Source organism: Engystomops pustulosus, chromosome 10 (genome assembly GCF_040894005.1).
Source record: "Engystomops pustulosus chromosome 10, aEngPut4.maternal, whole genome shotgun sequence".
Classification (NCBI taxonomy): Eukaryota; Metazoa; Chordata; class Amphibia; order Anura; family Leptodactylidae; genus Engystomops; species Engystomops pustulosus.
The window spans coordinates 74,192,731-74,212,627 of NC_092420.1; positions in this window are offsets into that span (position 1 = coordinate 74,192,731).

Consider the following 19,897-nt stretch of genomic DNA (forward strand, 5'->3'; position numbering starts at 1 on the left):
GCTTAGTAATATACTGTATCCCATATACCCATATACAGCCCCCAGCTTAGTGATATATAATATATAGCATCCCCCCCCAGTATAAAATAATTATGGCCCCATATAATACATATAGCATCCCCCCAGTATAAAATAATTATAACCCCAAATCCCCAAATAAAATATAGCATCCCCTCCCCCTAGTATAAAATAATTATGGTCCCAAATAATACATATAGCACCCCCCCCCCTTAGTATAAAATAATTATGGCCCCATATGATATCTATAGCGTCCCCCCCTCCCCCAGTATTAAACGTTTTCTAGCCCTATATAGCGCCCCCCCCCCCCCCCCAGTATTAATTATTAGCTACATTTAATTAAAGTACTTGAAAAATAATAAAATCATACTCACCTGCAGGCAGCTGCTCCCTCGGCGCGGCTCCGGTGTTCACGCGGCCTTCACTCCGGTCTTCCTGTGAGCCGCGGCTCCGCAGTGACACAGGCGCATGACGTCATGACGCCTGTGTCACTGCTTAGGACGGAGCGCGCAGCTGCCGGAAAGGCGCTGCGTCGCTCCGCATATAAATCGCGCCTGTGTCTTAAAGAGACAGGCGCGATTTATTTAGCTGGTGGGCGATTCGGGCGTTAATGGACGCCCGAATCGCCCACTTTAGAGCGGCAAATTTCGCCGCCCTTTACAGGGACCCGCATTCTGCCGCCTGAGGCGAGATTTTCATCTCGCCTCATGGCAGATGCGGCCCTGGCTCTAGGTGTTGAAGATGTGTCCTGGGGGTCATTATGTGTATGGTACAGAACGTACAATCACCTTCATAGATTTGCTGTGTATTTCTAAGGCTAACATTTTTTTTAATACTGATTACCCATAATATATTGTGCAGGTCGCCTCCTGCCAACAAAAGAGCCCTGACCTATTAAAGCACGGACCCCACAAACCTCTGATTATGTATCCTGTTGCCAAGAAAATGCAGTCCAATCTGCAGACGGCATGTTATAGAGCAGGAAGAGCCCAGCAGATTGTACCTAATATCCTATCTGCAGGCAGCAGGTCATAGAGCAGGAGGATGTGAGCTGATTGCACATAGTGTCCTATCTGCAGGCAGCATGTTAAAGAGCAGGTTGAACTCAGCAACATTGGGGCTCATTTACTAGGGGTCCGCGGACCGCGATTCTGTTGGGTTTCCCGAATATTTCCTTTTTGCGCCGAATTGCCCTGGGTTTTTGGCGCACGCGCCGGCTTGCATGCAACAGAAATGTGGGGACGGGCCGTCGGACAACCCGACGGATTTGGACAAGCCGCAGGATTTAAAAACGAAATTGTGTCGCAATATCAAGCACTTACATGCACCGGGAAGAAGAAGGTGAACTCCGGGGGATCTCAGCGCGGAAGCAACGTATGCAGGAAATTGGACGCACGACCTTAGTGAATCGCAGCAGACCCGATTCCTCGTTGGACAATGCACCGCGGGATCGCGACAGGACCGGGTAAGTAAATCTGCCCCAATGTGTCCATTGAGTTTTTGCATATGTCCCTGCACCAGGTAAAACATTGTTTATCAGTTTTTCTTAAGAATTCCTTTAAAAGTAAACTTTTGTCTGTTCCCCTATGTGTCATTAGCAGATAAGGGTTACATATTTCAAATTAATATACTGTAAATACCCGAGTATAAGCCGCCCCTCTTATAAGCTGAGACCCCTAATTTTGACACAAAAAACTGGAAAAACCTATTGACTCGAGTATAAGCCGAGGGTGGGAAATGCATTGGTCACAGCCCCCCAGTATATAGCCAGCCAGCCCCCTGAAGTGTATAACCTGCCAGCCCCCTGAAGTGTATAGCCTGCCAGCCCCCTCAATTATATAGCCTGCCTGCCTGCCCCCTCGAGTATATAGCCTGCCTGCCTGCCCCCTCGAGTATATAGCCTGCCTGCCTGCCCCATCGAGTATATAGCCTGCCTGCCCCCTCGAGTATATAGACTGCCTGCCTGCCCCCTCGAGTATATAGCCTGCCAGCCCCTCCGAATCCGTTGCAGGCACCATGACGTCAGCCGCAAGCTGACATCATAGTGTGTGCCGATGCGGCTGACATCACGAAGACTGACGGACCAGTACCCGATGTCGGAGCCGAGATAGATGGAGCATCAGAAGGTGAGTTCAATTTTTGTTTTTTTCCTTGACTCGAGTATAAGCCGAGTTAGGGTTTTTCAGCACATTTTTTTTGCTGAAAAACTAGGCTTATACTCGAGTATATATGGTCATTTGCATATGATGGTCTACAATATAAAACAGTTCACATATTGGGGCACGTTAACTAAGGACCTTGTGCCAGTTTTCTGGTCAACTTTGCACCTGCTTGCACAGGTATTTAAAAAGCGTCTGCACCACATTTGTGTAGTACGCAACTCTTTTGTGGTGCAGCTGCACTAGGCATCATGCGACACAAATTAAGGGCGTTTGGGTGCTCAGTCGAATCATGCACCAGATTTAACATCCAAAGTCCGACATGTTAAAGGTGCACCAAAAAAAAGTGTTGCGCTTTCTCAGAGCAGTGTAAAGAACGCCAGATTCATGAAGAACGTGCGCCAGAAATCCTGAATCTGGCGCACCCTGTACACTACACTGCACTTAGTAAATGTTCCCCATTGTGGGTTGAGGATTTAAACATATAGAAAGAAGTCTATAAGGAGAGACAAGGATGCAGTCAAACCCAGATACAGATATTAAAGAGTCCCAAAATTTCTTTCTTATCGCCAAGCAAAATCTTATGATAAGGAGGGCCCGTGGCTTCAAGTTATATCTCAGGCTTTAACACGCCACATTAAGTGAATTCTAACTTCCCTTTGAAGTGCACTTTGACACTAATGAATAATTGAAAAGTTCTGCCTTAGAAGTTAGAATCAAAGGTTTTGCTGACCATGATGTAGTATTAGTTTGCAATACGTTAAGTCACACTAAAAACTATTCTGTTTTCCCCAGTAGGGAATTGGACCCCAAGGATGCTGGGTATGGAGAAGACTGGGGTCAGCCTGTCTCTCGGCACACACCAGGGGTCATTATGGCTCACCACAAACAACTTTGGGTTTCAGTGGATGCTTATTATGGGCTTTTCTACACCCGCAACCATTAAAACAAACAGTGGGGAAACCTGTGGTTACGGTAGAGGGCGTTGAAGCATAAATCTAACTCCTTTATATTTGACATAATGATACAAATGTCCGGTCGTAACCTTGCATCAACTGGAAAATAATTTCCACACCAAATGCTGCTCTTCTCCATATCAAATACATGGAAATAGCCATGACTGCTGCACAGGATTACTAATCATTAGGACACCCAGCCACAAGCCAACAAATAACCTCATTATCCTCATACTACTCATATCAAAAAGTCAGAATCCTTGCCACCCAAAGCCTTGGCCGGCTCTCCTGTACTCCTCCCTTATAAATGAGTGCAAAATACAGCCATGACATAAAATCAATAGAAGCTGCACCATGACCAGTAATTGCATTGTAATAAAAAAATTACTTAGTCTTCATTTTTTAATATGGCAATTGAAAAGTACTATTTACTATGGAAGTGAGATTTAAAGGAACTCTACCACGGAGTTTCACCTCTACAAAGCTCCACCGCACATCAACATTGCAAGAATATCATGCATCATGATAAACCAGGGACGCTTACTCATAGATCCAGGCACTGTGACTGTCATCTTCTTATATTTGTTACCCATGGCCTCCTTCCTTCTAAAATCAACTTTTAAAATTATGCCAATTAGCTTCAAGGGCTCTTGGGGGTGTTAACAGAGCCCCTCCATGCTGCCGCTTCATAAGTTGTTAGACTCTCTCACCCTGTCCTTCTGCTCGCTCAGCACTTCCCCCTCTCTCTGCCTGATGTAATTTCACTGCAGCAGAAGAAGTTTCAGCACACAGTGGGAGGGGGGAAGTGCTCCTTGCACAGTGTAACAGCCTGTGAATCTACAGTGACCGGTACAAGCACTTCACGTAAGTCACTTTAGTACATCGCAGCAGTGAGTGGACTAAAGTGGAACATGCGTCTGTGGAGAGGGCTGGCACCAACCCATGCGTCCCCAGTTGGCGACTTTAGCACGATTTCTTGAGAGGAGGATAAGGATGAATATGATTGCTAGGGTCGTAACTTGGGCCTAAGAGGCTTAGGGGGCCCAAAAGGTCTCACTTTTCCATATGAAAAGACTAGTACTATAAACCATATATTATAGTCGGGGGCCTGGCACAGACTTTGCACTGGGGCCCATTAGCTTCAACTTACGCCACTGATGATTGCGAGCAACTGAGAGTAGGCGGGGCTGCTTGACTGTAGTGTGGAGCTCCTGCCTCCTTGACTGGATCTTCAGAACGCAATGATATGGAATAAAAGTCATTTTTCATCGATGGTAGCAGCAATTGGAACAACATTACACCCCCCTAATGGGTACTGTCTATGGTTTATGCAAGAGATATATATGCTGACAGGTTCCCTATACCTAAGTGAACAGTTTAGGAACGAGGGACAAGTAGAAAATAGTCTGGTAAATTGGTAAAGAAGGATGTTCTTTCTTAATAAGAAATATTACAGTTTTTTATCGCTTGTACTTTTGATTAATGCAAAGTTTGGAGAAACAACAGTCTAATGTTTAATGTTTGGTTATGTATTATTATTAAATCATTCTTGATTTGTTAGGTCCAATAATATTTTTCCCAATAACATTGTCTGGGTAGATCTGGAATATCGGGTGGGGTCAGTATCTTTGACAGCCCTGTTATTAGATCTGATATAGTAGTCATTTGTTTGTCACTTAATAAAATTTACTGATGTCCTTCATCTTTCATAATATACCATGGGGCTTATAATTGCTGCAATATTTCATATTTTGTTCCTGCATAGACCTATTATAAAGACAATACATTTTAATTGCAATGACCCTTTTCATCCATCTGATAAAAGATGCAATTACAAGGATGAAAAATGCAGCAAATACCCTGGGGTCGCTACCTTGTAAATGGTCTCAACTCCCTAAAGTTAGGAGTAAACCAGCTCTACGCCTCCTATGTGCTCGGGCTGTAATTTGTCATCAATAGTGGTATTCTACACTGCTGATGTGTTCATTACATGACTGGAACAAGACACTGGCCTACACAGGGCCGCATCTGCCATGAGACGAGATGAAAATCTCGCCTCAGGCGGCGGATGCCTGAGCCCTGATTGAGGCGGCGAAATTTGGGGCCATAGTGTGGGCAATTCGGGTGGCGATTGCCGCCCGAATCGCCTACATGAAAAATCAATCGCGTCTGTCTCTTTAAAAATAAAAGGCGGGCAGTATAACAAAGAATACGGGGGGCTGTATGATAAAGAAAACGGGGGGGGGGGGTGTATGATAAAGAAAACGGGGGGGGGGGGTGTATGATAAAGAAAACGGGGGGGGGGGCTGTATGATAAAGAAAACGAGGGGGGCTGTATGATAAAGAAAACGGGGGGGGCTGTATGATAAAGAAAACGGGGGGGGGCTGTATGATAAAGAAAACGGGGGGGGCTGTATGATAAAGAAAACGGGGGGGAGGCTGTATGATAAAGAAAACGGGGGGGGGTGTATGATAAAGAAAACGGGGGGGGGGGTTTATGATAAAGAAAACGGGGGGGGGGGTGTATGATAAAGAAAACGGGGGGGGGCTGTATGATAAAGAAAACGGGGGGGGGGTGTGATAAAGAAAACGGGGGGCTGTATGATAAAGAAAACGGGGGGGCTGTATGATAAAGAAAATGGGGGGTGTGTGATAAAGAAAACGGGGGCTGTATGATAAAGAAAACGGGGGGGGGGCTGTATGATAAAGAAAATGGGGGGTGTATGATAAAGAAAATATGGCAAAGAAAACGGGGGGGGGGGTTGTATGACTAAGAAAACGGGGGGGGGGGCTGTATGACTAAGAAAACGGGGGGCTGTATGACTAAGAAAACGGGGGCAGTATATTTAATAAAACGGGGCAGTATATTTAATAAAACGGGGGCAGTATATCTATGAAAAGGGGGCAGTATATCAGAATACAGGAGCTGCTTATTTAATAATAAGGGGGCTGTATATTATATAATATGGTAGGTGAGCTGGACATTATGTAACCTGGGGGTGGCTTTTAACCATAATTTAACTACACATTATATAATCAAGGTGGGCTGTATATAATATAACTTGTGGGTGAAGCATTATATGGGAGGGGGCTGTATTTAAAAGGGAGGGTGGTTAATATGGGGTACTGTATAAAATTTGGGGGCGGTAAATCTGTATATAGTTAAACGTGGGAGAATCTGGATATAGGGGTAGGATTTTAATTAAACTATAGGAGCTGTATATAATTTAATTAGGGGACAGGAGCTTTTATTATAAATTTTGAAGAAGGGATACTATATCCATTCTGTGTGTGGTGTTTGGGGGTAGAGTGGTCCGTTGTCATGAGAGGTGTACAGTATATGATTTAGGAGCGCTGTTATTTCGGTGAATATATACTGTAAGTGACTGTGGTATATTATTGGTGCAGTGCAGAGATGTGGTGCCGGGAGCTGAAGACATCTGCCAGCAAATTCAACAGTCCTGGGTGGGAGAAGATGCAATGATGCCATCTTCCTGAGTGAGCAGATCGTCGCCTGTGAGGTACTAGATGCTACTATTGTCTGTGTCACTGACTGGCAAGTGGTACCACGTGTGATGTCTCAGAGGGCCAGTTACTAATTTTAAGTAATGTTGTCAGCTTTTTTTTTTTTTTATTGTGGAAATTTAGTAGGCCGGACATATCCTGGAAGCAGGGGAGGTCTAGTGTTGGGCCGGGGGGGGGGGGGGGGGGAGGGGGTTTATGTGCTGTCGCCGGGGGCGGCATTTTAATTTTCGCCTCAGGCAGCAAAAACCCTAGAATCGGCCCTGGGCCCACATTTATCAAAGAAATGCAGTTTGTATTATGTGCAGTTGCCTGTGTAGTGTGCAGGGGACGCCAGATTCTTGATATGTGGTGCATGTTCTTCATGAATCTGGTGCCCCCTGCACTTCTCCAGCAGAATGCACCAATAATTTTTTTTTGGGGTGCCCTTTGGTCATGCTGCAGAATTGTGGCGCACACTCTGACTAAGCAGTAACTCGTCCCTTTAGGTGCACATATTTTCTCACGAGACTCATTTGTGGTGCGGCTGCCCTATACCCGACAGAAAATGTGCACATAAATGGGCAATCCGGCGCACAGTTGGACCGTGCGATACATTTATCATGCAGATTCCGACAGAATTGTGTTGCACGCCGCATGTTAAAGGTGCACCAAAAAAAGTTGGTGCACTCTGTCGGAGCAGTGTAGGCAGCGCCAGATTCATGAACAACGGGCACCAGAAATCCAGAATCTGGCGCCACCTGCACACTACACAGGAAAATCGCACATAGTGCAGTTTGCACGGTTTTTGATAAATGTGGGCCAGTAAGGCTACGTTCACATCACATTGTAGCCCTCTGTTGTAAGGATGCAGGGGGTGATTCCCAACAAATCCCAACAGTAGGCTCATACAGTGGGATATATGTCCTTCTTTTCAACCCCTCTCCCTGAAAGCAGTTTAATCCCTGGGACCTCCCATAGTGTACACTCAGTTAAGGCCAGGGATGGATGCAATACATTGGGGCAGATTTACTTACCCAGTCCATTCGCGATCCAGCGGCGCGTTCTCTCCGGTGGATTTGGGTCCGGTCGGGATTCATTGAGGCAGTTCCTCAGACGTCCACCAGGTGGCGCTTCTGCGCTGAAGAGCATCGGAACGCGCTCAAGTTCACCGGCCTATTCCTAGTGAAGGTAGGGGCAAGCTCCGCTACACTTTTTTTTTTTTATGTGGCGGTTTTTCCGAATCCGTCGGGTTTTTGTTCGGCCACGCCCCCCGATTTCCATCGCATGCATGCCAGCGCCGATGCGCCACAATCTGATCGCGTGCGCCAAAATCCCGGGGCAATTCATCGCAAAACGGAAATATTAGGGTAACACGTCGGGAAAACGCGAATCGGGCCCTTAGTAAATGACCCCCATTGTATTTGTCCTCCATAAGCTACTATGGAATGGATGGAAAGACACAACCTGCCACGTTTTTACACCAAGTGTTTCCTGCAGGATATGCCGTATACTGCTCAAACGGGGGCAAAAAGGATGCAATGTACCCTGCCAGTATATGTTTATAGATATTTTCAGCATATACACTAAGCATATCCACAAAGTGTGATATGAATTATAGTCTAAAACCAAGCTTTTTTTTATTGTCCTCAAAAAACAGAATGATGATGCAGGACCTAACTGCTGAAGCCATCACGGCTCAGGGGGGAAAGCCCAAACACCATTACTTTCAGTTTTACTGAAAAGGAAACCCTGGCAAAGTTACAGTCTGAATAAATGTAGCAGCAGCACAGCCTAAAGCTGGACTTGATGAATGGTCAGATTTGCCATGTAAGAAACTAATATCCTTATGGAGATTGCCTTTGCAGGCATACACAGTATTATAGGCCATGCATGCTCTGCTGGAGATTCTGGTTAAGGAATATGCAAATACATTTTACTGGGTAGGAAACAAACTATGCCTTCAGTGCAGTCTTAAATCAGGCAGCTCCCTCTATATCTATGACTGACATTCAAGAAAACTGGTGACACTTTTGATTCTTACCTAGCAGTTTGGGTGTCAGTTCTATTTGGAAGAACCTACTGATTTGGCTATAATCACATGTTAATTGAAAGTCAGATATTCATGTAGAGGGAGCTGCCTTATTTAAGGCAGCACTGGAGACATAGTTTTCCTTTTCCCATCCTCATATTTTTTGCATACTACATGGAGTGAGGGAATACAACAGAGCATTGGGATTATATAATATGGGTGGTACTTCTGAGCTCAATCCAAAGTGACAATTTCCCCCTTCTAAACTTATTGTTGGCAATCAGAGTGGGGCCCCTTGACTGCTGGACTCCCTCGCAGTAGCGATACCTTTTTCCATTTTACTTGGCCTATTATCAGATTGTGTCTTTAGCATAATATCCTTACTGCCACCTACTGCACAAGTCTACATACGATCAGTGATAATTAGCAGGGAAGGATATGCAGAGCGGATACAATTTTTAAAGCAATAACCCAGAAAACTAGCACTTGTAAAACTCCCGCCCTTCACCAATATATCAAGTCCCTCCAAGTTGTTGTAGACTACCAATCAGGCTTAGGCACTATAGTCCTGTGCCAACATCACAAAAGACATATTAGAATTGGTCAAATCAGCAGAATATTGATTTCATCCTAAGGGTTTACACCACTAAAGTATTATGGTCCTCCTGAGCATTTTAAGACTGTCTCCATATAATTTGTGCCAAGTGATAGTTTGGCATCATTTCTTAGTCGAGCAAAAAATATGAATCCTGTACAAAGGGACTGTAAAAAAAAAGTAGAACTGCATTGATTCTGCGAGTTTGGCTATTTTTATGACTGCACCTGTGAAGCATTGTGTCAGTGGTAAACAAGGCTGTGGGGGTGATTTATCCAGCAGGAGCAGCGCTCTCTTCCAAGCCGCTCTGTTGTGCCACTTAGACTGCAGTCTCTGCAGGATTTCCCTGGTTGTCTTGGCAGGCGCCGCCCGGCTTGTTTACTGTGGATGTGTAAGGACTATTGATGATCTAATATATGACAATGTGGCATGCAGCTAATATTGATGAGCTGATGTAAAGGCAGAAGTCAATAACCTTTTCAGTAAAATATAAAAGGTCTGAGTAAATATTGTGAGCATGCCTCATCTATAGTACAGAGTGATAGCTCGACAAAGAATAATCGGCTCAAGAATCTGCAAATTTGGAACCACCTATAGATCTGCATAAATGGCAATTACCAAATAACATGTTATTGCTGTCATTACCCCAATAGACAATGGACTTACATGCTTACAGCTGCAAATACGTATTCTAGCCTCACCCTCACCATCATTAGGGATAATGACATGACATGACATGATATTTTTATATTTCAGTTAATACAGAATGAGCCAAAAGTCCTGAAACTGAAGGAAAAATTACCTAGCTGACTACCCCAGCAAGTAATGAGAGAGGGATCTATCTTTAAGGCTAATTTTGAAAACGGCCATAAAGGATCAAGGGCAAGTTTTTCCGAAATGGGAAGGTGGTCATGTAGCAGAAAAAGACCAGAATTGTTTCAGAAAAGGATTGCCACAATCAGATTTGTGATATCTCTTGTGGTTCAGAATTTAACACAGAAAATGGCAACAACAACAAGGATTGTGATGCACAGCTATTTGATGTGTTGTCCATGGTGCTGAACACAGAGCCAATAGCGCTGGATCCATTTGTTAAAGGAAATTTACCATCAGGAATCTCCTTATTACGGTAAATCCTCCTTCTGTCCTTAGCCCTAAGCTGTCCTTGTTTAATCCTTGTATATTGACAAACTATATAAAATCTTTATCTTAATTATATGCAAATTGACAGAAGCTACTAGGGTATGTACTAGCATGTCTGGGCTATGAAAGCAAAGGCTACTCTACGCCGCAGTAGCCTCTACTACCCCACCAACTTTTGCATCCTAGTTCCTGATATACAGTAGCTCCTGCTCGAGTTTTGGCAGCAGCGACAATACATGCATATGCTCTATGCGAAGCAGAGCTCTACAGAAGCCAGGGGTGCTACAGAAGTGTGAGCAGCGTACCAAGGATGCGCAGGTAGGGGGGATCGCAGAGGCTACTGGGGTGTGGAGTAGACTTTGCTCTTACAGCCCAAAGAAACTACTCCAAGCCCCAGTAGCCTTTGCCAAAATATGCACATTAGGTAAAGTTAAAGCTTAGTTTAGAAAGTATTTTAGGATTAGGTAATGATAGATTAGGGCTTGGAACGTTACAAGCAACCTATCATCAGATCGCCCTTCGGATCATTACCATAAAATCAAGTTACTATTTTAAGTAAAATACCAGAACAGATATGTTAAAGGTTGAGCTAACATTAAAAAAGTGGTACTGCATGAGGATCTATGGAAATCTTATTCTTATTGTGTCAATCCATCCCTGGTCTTCTTTAATAAGCTATATGACCAACATACTCGCCTGTAAGTCCAATATCACAGCTTTTAAGAGGGCATCCATGTTCTGGACATAACCTGAAAGGTAGGCCCCTTCACCAACTACTTGCTGGGGTGTCCGAAACGTCATTTTAGTGTTTGACAGTAAAGACCTAGTTCAAGGAGACGCCTAGTTGCCAATAATTTTAATAAATAGTAAAAAGGAAAGGAACAATGTTGAATTTGTTTTGTGTCATGGTGAATGAAGTACAGGCAGTCCCCGGGTTACATACAAGATAGTGTCTGTAGGTTTGTTCTTAAGTTGAAGTTGTATGTAAGTCGGAACTGTATATTTTATCATTGTAATCCCAGCCAGAACTTTTTTGGTCTCTGTGAAAACTGTTGGGTTGTCATAAGATCCAGGATTATCAATAAAGCTTCATTACAGACACATTTGATAACTGTTACAGCTGATTATTATAGCTCAGGACTAAAGTACAATAAATTACCAAAATCCAGTGGTCCGTTTGTAACTAGGGGTCATATGTAAGTCGAGTGTTCTTAAGTAGGGGACCGCCTGTACTTGGTTATCTTTAAAGTAAACCTACCAGAAGGATTCTACTATCCGAATTTAATAATCCTCGAATCCTGGGCATGTACTAGCCTGGCCAGTCACTGGGAGCTAAGGCTAGGACACGCCCCAGTAGCCTCTGCAGTTCATTTACATATTACTAAAATCAAGTTTTTAACACGTTATGTTAGGTTACAGGATTAATAAATTTCAGATTAGGGCATAGGCAGGAAGGAGGAACCTGCCATCACATGTACTTCTGATGGTAGATTCCTCATGGTAGGTTTCCTTTAAATCACTTCCAATATCAAAGAGACCCATGTATTACATAAATGTTCACTGTTAAATATTAAAAATGTGGGGCCACTTCACCAAATCAGAGTTTCTATTTGAGAAAGTTTAGTCCATTTGGGCCATACAAACAGAATCTCATGCAAAAATGGGAGGAATTTATGGGAGCCCTATCCATGCACCATGTATCAGGAGCCCAATAATGTGCTTGTGTGGTTATTGGGATCTCAAGGGAGACTATAGTTATCTCTGGCTGCTCCTTGACACACAGACATCTTTATTATAATTATAATGATAGTAATCAGGACAAGGGACAATTCTGATCTGAAAGAGACATCACTTCTCCAAAGTCTCACTTAACCCTTGCAACAGTGGATGTGCCATACGCCTACATTATGTAAAATCACCAGAATCATTATCCTTGTTCCCGAGAGGAGACAGCAGGAGGCAATGCATAGCACAGCTGAAATATAACATAGAACAGAATGACATATATAATGAGAGAGGCTTTATTCAGAAATCCATAAACTACATGGAAAATGGGGATCAGTAATATCTGGCAGTGTTTCCATTGTAATGAAAGTACATGGGTTGTAAATCATATGTAATGTTTCTTAGCCATGATACATATTTATGGATGTGACTACCAGGGTAGCAGATATAGCAGCCGCTTTGGGGATTATATCAATTTTATGATAACATGGTGTATATTATCCCTGTGATGTAACATATACTGTACTATACATTATTAATAAAATGTTAGTGTGACATCACAGTGCACTTTATATTTGTACTGTGACATCACTGTGTGTATAACTGTACTATGGAATCACAGTACACTTTATTATTATACTGTGACATAACTGGGTGGATTATCCCTGTACTGTGACATCACCATGCACTATTATACTGTGACATCACTGTGTATATCCCTGTACTGTGGCATCACAATGCACTTCACTGTACTATGACATCACAGTGCACATTATTATACTGTGACATCACTATGTGTATTATCTGTGCACCTTTCTTTTTCTTGGTGCACTTTTGCTTCATTCTGTTGCGACACAATGGTGGCGATGCGCAGTAATAAATGTGGTGGAAACTGTGCACCTCAAGGGGTGTGATGGTGAGTGCTTCTAGTTTTCAAAAGTGCCAGACAAAATGTAGTTGTGACACCATACTGTCTCAAACGCATAATAAATACATGTTGTACATGCAAGCTTCAAATATACTTTTTTTGGGGTGAAAACAGACAAAAAACTGGCACAGACACAATAATATATCTGGGAAACTGTGTATATTATTATACCAGTATTGTGACATCACAGTGCACTTTATTCTTGTACTGTGACATCACTGTATGTATTATCCTTGTACTGTGACATCACTGTGTATATTATCCCTGTACTGTGACATCACTGTGTGTATTATCCCTGTACTGTGACATCACTGTGTGTATTATCCCTTTACTGTGACATCACTGTGTGTATTATCCTTGTACTGTGACATCACTGTGTGTATTATCCCTGTACTGTGACATCACTGTGTGTATTATCCCTGTACTGTGACATCACTGTGTGTATTATCCCTTTACTGTGACATCATTGTGTGTATTATCCCTTTACTGTGACATCACTGTGTGTATTATCCCTGTACTGTGACATCACTGTGTGTATTATCCCTGTACTGTGACATCACTGTGTGTATTATCCCTGTACTGTGACATGACCGTGTGTATTATCCCTGTACTGTGACATGACCGTGTGTATTATCCTTGTACTGTGACATGACCGTGTGTATTATCCCTGTACTGTGACATCACTGTGTGTATTATCTCTGTACTGTGACATGACCGTGTGTATTATCCCTGTACTGTGACATGACCGTGTGTATTATCCCTGTACTGTGACATGACCGTGTGTATTATCCCTGTACTGTGACATCACTGTGTGTATTATCCCTGTACTGTGACATCACTGTGTGTATTATCCCTGTACTGTGACATCACTATGTGTATTATCCCTGTACTGTGACATCACTGTGTGTATTATCCCTGTACTGTGACATCACTGTGTGTATTATCCTGTACTGTGACATCACTGTGTGTATTATCCCTTTACTGTGACATCGCTGTGTGTATTATCCTTGTACTGTGACATCACTGTATGTATTATCCTTGTACTGTGACATGACCGTGTGTATTATCCCCATCCTATTCATGGTGATTGAATGTGGTGTCACTGGGAATCTGACACAGGAGATAAATGTTGGTGGGGATATGTGGTTTGGTCAGTCACCTTGGATGTAAAGTGCTGTGCATGACAAACATAAACCATGTTATTCTACATAACAAACATAAATTATAGTTTCACCCTTTTTCTCCAAAACAACACGTTTTTTTTCCATAATGACTAGTATGATTTAGATTGGTATTAATTTAATTGCAATTTAATAAGGGTACATTCACACGGCGGTATGTGAGGCCACATATACATCCCCACTGACGGGCATGTGAATGGGGCCTAAAGGAAATCTATCATCAAAATCATATAGGGATAATCCAGGGACACTTACTCATAGAACCAGGCACCATGACTGTGGTCATATTCTTATATTTGTTATCTATGACCTGCCTCCTTTTAAAATTATTATAATGAAACTGAAATGCTACTGGGGTTGTTTCCAAAGCTTCTACATGCTGCATATTCACAGGCTGTTACACTGTGCACTTCCCCCTTCCACTATGTGCTGCAGCGAGATTACAACAGGAAGAGGGAGTGGGGAAGTGCTGAAGGATCAAGGTGAGGATGAAACAATGTAACAACCTGTGAAGCACCGAGGGACTTTGGTAATAGCTCCCAAAGCCCTTTATTAGCATAATTATAAAAGTAGATTTTAGAAGGAAGGAGGCAATGGATAACAAATATAAGAATACAGGCAGTCCCCGGGTTATGTACAAGATAGGGTCCGGAGGTTTGTTCTTAAGTTGAATTTGTATGTAAGTCGAAACTGTATATTTTATAATTGCAGATCCAGACAAAAAAATTTTGGCCCCAGTGACATTTGGAGTTTAAACATTTTTTGCTGTAATGGGACCAAGGATTATCAATAAAGCTTCATTACAGACACTGTACAGCTGATCATTGCAGCCAGGACTATAGTAATAGCATCCAGAGAGCTTCACCAGAGGTCAGAGGGGTCTGTCTGTAACTATGGGTTGTCTGTAAGTCGGATGTCCTTAAGTAGGGGACTACCTGTATTACCACCATCACGGTGCCTGCATCTATGAGTAAGTGCCCCTGGATTTTGATGGTAGATTTCCTTTAAAAAACTTGTTAGTAAAATATTCCTGAAGTTACAAATAATATCTATAGAAATGATACATTTACCCTACTTAAGAACACCTGACTTACAGACAACCCCTAGTTACAAACGGACCTCTGGTAATTGTTAATTTACTGTACTTTAGTCCCAGGCTACAATAATCAGCTTTAACCTAATTAAATGTGTCTATAATTAAGATTTATTGTTACTCCTGGTTCTTATAACAGCCCAACATTTTTAAAATCCAATTGTCACAAAGACCAAAAAAAAATTTGGTTCGGGTTACAATAATAAAATATACAGTTCCGACTTGCATACAAATTCAACTTAAGAACAAACCTACAGACCCTATCTTGTACGTAACCCGGGGACAGCCTGTACTAGCAATTCTCTCGGCCAAGTGAGAATCTGCCACATTATCATCTTAATCCAAAAAGAGACACCAGTAAGACTAGGAAAGTCTGGTAAATGATAGTAGTTGGTCACACACAATTGTACCTGGAGCCTGAGTACCTGGAGCTGAGAAACGAAGAATTTGCGCAAAAAGCTAGTGCTTCACTTCATCGTCCCGTCCTGCTCCATTACCCTAATCGTCCGATCACTCCAGTGAACATGACACGGAGACATCGCTTACTCAGCCAATTAGCTGCTAATAAGGCTGTAAAATGAAATACCCATCCATCACGAGGCAAGGGCATGGAGATGTTTGAGCACACATTTGCCAACGCCATTAGCTTTATATAATGTTGATATTTATTGCTATTAGATTTGCCATCATGTGTAAAGGGTAAAGTTCCTCTCCGGTGTTTGTACTCTGTGGCCTTGTTCACACTTGGAAGTTGTGCCACTCAGCTGATAATGAACCACCATGAGGTCTTTGCTCTCACAAAGTTCTCACTTCAAAGCATTGTGTGATTTATGTGTGTGCCGTACTAGTCTATCAATATGGCTTATTGCATGACAGGACATTCATACCCTATTACACCATGTGGGAACACATTGCACTCAAAAAAGGCAAATAGGGCCGCACCACTAGACGGCATATAAGATATAGAGGATCACTAGGGGAATACGACTGCTGTGACCCCCAGCATTTGGGGATGAGAAGACGTCAGAGGTTTCCTATAAGAACAGAACTTTGTAGTCCTCAGGCAGGGCCGGCGCTGGCACTGGGCATATCTGGGAAAGTGCTGGGGCCCAGAGCTGCTGGGGAGGGGGGGGCAACATAAGGCTGTACATAAGGAATCCATGGGGGTGAGGGGGGCTGTATGTAATGATTCCATTGGGTGTGAGGTGGTTTATATAAAATAACCATGAGGGGGCTGATAAACTATGGAATATTTTAGGGAACAGGAGACTGTTTGTTTTAGTTTTTGAATTTTGAATGCTACCACGTGAGTTCACTCTAAAGGGGCCCACTGAGGCTATGTCGCCCAGGGGCCTACTGAAACCTGGAGCTGACCCTGTCCTCAGGTCCCAGGTGGCCACTCATTGGTAGAGGGTCCTATTACCTCCTTAAACATTCATTCTAGCTCAGGGACGAAATTCATAGATACCGGAACAACGTGAGATGCAACATGCAGGGAAAGTACTTTTTTACACTGCTTGGATCTATGAGTAAGTGTCCCTGGTTTATCATGATGGATTTTGATGGTAGATTTCCTTTTAAAAAAATCAGATAATACCACAAATGAGATCCATTCTCTCATTAGCCCAAATGGTTAATAATAGTGGATAATAATACAGCCGATATTTCTGATTCCAGTGTATTCATGAGCGTTCCGCACCTTCTATTCTCCTGCCAGCAGTGATTGATGGGCTGCAGTATAAATGCAAATATACAGAAGGCTGCCAGTCACTCCGGAGAGGCACAGGGAGAGCAGTTTGCCACAGGGCTCTTTCCAGTTCATTGTCGGATGGACCCCATTATCTCATTATGGGGGTTCATTAAAAGTTTCCTTCACTTTGGCAGAAAGAAAAGTGCTACATTTTGTACTGATCTTACTATTAAATGTAAAAAAAAACAATGGGGAAAAAAGATTGTTATTAAAAAGGAACAGGTTTGTAAAAGATTTGCCTCCCTTTGGGTGGGTCTGGAGTGAACCCTGGGGACAGCACAGACGACTTACAGAAGGTTAACACAAGTCTTTATTAAGTCGGCACAATTTGCAGCATATGTTTGTGTATAAGTCAGAGTTGCCAGATTTTTGGAATTCTGCCGGAAATTATTTTTGTCATCTCGAACATCAAGACGGAGAATAAATTTGCATAAAATACACCTGCTGTATCTCCCGTTTTATACATTCATCTGATTTTGGAGGAATCTTCTCCCCCGATATTTCAGCTTTTAGGATGAATCTGTGCACTATGCCTAGTGTCAGTATGCATTGAGACACGGTCATGCCACCCTGATTTATGCTGCATATGTTCTGCGAACGCCAGACAATAGATCCTCTTTCCACCTCCACAAAGTCAGCAACGTGCACCCTAAACGCACAACAAAGAAAACACGTTCTTTCTGCCTTGTAACTGTCAGAGGGAGCGAGAACGACACAAGAACAAGCGATTTAGTGCGGCGCTACCAGGCTGCTAACATAATTATATTCAATAGGGAATCCGGAGATGGTGCACATTTATATGCCACTATTACACGCTGTCATGGCATCGCGAAAAGACCAATGTTTACAGGCATCGCTCGGAACAAATGATTAGCTCAATAAGGGCAGGACCCCTCCTCTAGGAGCGTGCCGCTGCATACAGTGGTCCTACTTACAGACATGTCCTGCTGCTGCACAGACTTCAATCAGCCATCTAATTCCAAGAAGACCTTACAGGGAGATATATTATCAGTGCAATATAAGCTTTTTTGTTGTTGCAGGGAAGGAGTTAATTACACTTGGGACAGATTTTCATTTTTAAAAAGGATAATGTCCCTTTATATAGAAGAGAGCTAAGAATAGATAGATCTAAGAGTTTACCTAGCTTAGAATCCCCTATGATGCTTGAAGTCACTTTCTTGATTCTGAAATAGTTGGGATTTTCTCTCTAGCCCTTGCCGTTCCTGAGTAATCAATTTAATTATTTGCGGATCTCTACTTACAAGTGGGCGGATCAGACTGTCTGGTGTTGCGCAGGACCACCCATCTGAGAGCAGTTAGCCTAAGTCCTCATGGTCTTTTCTGTTCTGTATACTCCTGTATTCTGGCCGTTAATACGGGACGTATTGCGACAGTATAGCAACGTATTGCACCGTATACTTATTAAGTACGGTGGGCTGGTAAATGAAGGATGGCTGACAATTGGCCGGCTTACAGAATGCCCCTCCCACTGGTTCTGGATACTAGACGTATATACGGCAGCATTTGGTGCACATCCGTATGCAGCACATATTTAGCCCATATTTTATATGTTCCCATTGACCTCTATGGGCCGTATGGAACGGAAATACGGTGGAAAATAGGACATGCTCTATATTTTTATACAGCTCACTTACGGTACAGTACGCTGGACAATACAGCCAGGTACATGGATGGCCGTATTGCCTATTGGAATGCATGGGGCCGCATTCCAGCCGTATATACAGATGTTTTTTATACGGTCGTGTGCATGGAGCCTAACTAACATATTTGGTACTTAATATATACCAATTACGCTCTGTACTGTCAGAAGGGCAGGTCCTAGACTGGAGCAGACAGTCTGACTCCGCCCATTTGACAGTACAGAGGCCAATAATTGTTCTAGAAAAGTGTGGACTAGAGAGAAAATGTAAACTATGCCAGAAATGGTGGGTCAATGTCATTAAAGGATTAAAACAGTCAAGGTGCGGTCACACGTACCGCTATGAAGCGTGCAATAAAAGCACGTGGAGCCGTGCCACGGACCGATCGCACATACATTTCTATGGAAACACATGCGATTGGTTACCAGCAGCAAGTGTCTTGCATTTGCAACATCCCCCACCGGGGCCTAGCCTTTTCTTGGGGCCTGGAGTCAGCCTGGGCCCGCAGTACCTGAGTGGCTGGCGGTTGCGGCCTAGGCACGCTAGTGTCACGGTGCTTGGTATGGGGAACCGGAGGGCTGTCCTTCAGCCTGGCAGGTCTCCAGCAGGTGGTGTTGGCAAGAAATGATGAGGGAGAGGCTGCTATAGCGGTTCTCCCTGGGGCAACCCTTTGGTGTGGATTGGGTGCCCGTGATGATGGCAGCCGTAGTAGCAGGGACCAGACGGAGGCAGACGTTGAACAAAAACAACTTACAGTTCTTTATTGGATCCGTCAGGAACCATAGCAACGTGCCTTAACAGGATGGTGGAATGCTGGAGATGTAGTTGGAGGGAGCCACAGGATGGATCCTCAGCCTGGATGCAAAGGGCAGGCTGTGAGGTAGCTGTGTCCCTGTAGGATGCTTCAGCTTTATCCTGGATTGCTTCAGGTATCACCCTTGAAGGTAGGATGATACCCCTTTCCTCTCGCTAACTAGCTATTAGCTCCATTTCCAGGCAGGGAGCTGGCTCACCTGCTCTTGGTCACCTGTGCAGAGTCTGTACTGGATTAACTCCAGAGTGTAACACATGTGATTGGCTGACACATATGACATCACACAAAACACTTAACTCCTGCCTTACCAGGAAAGGTTCTACCACTGCAGTGTTCCCCTG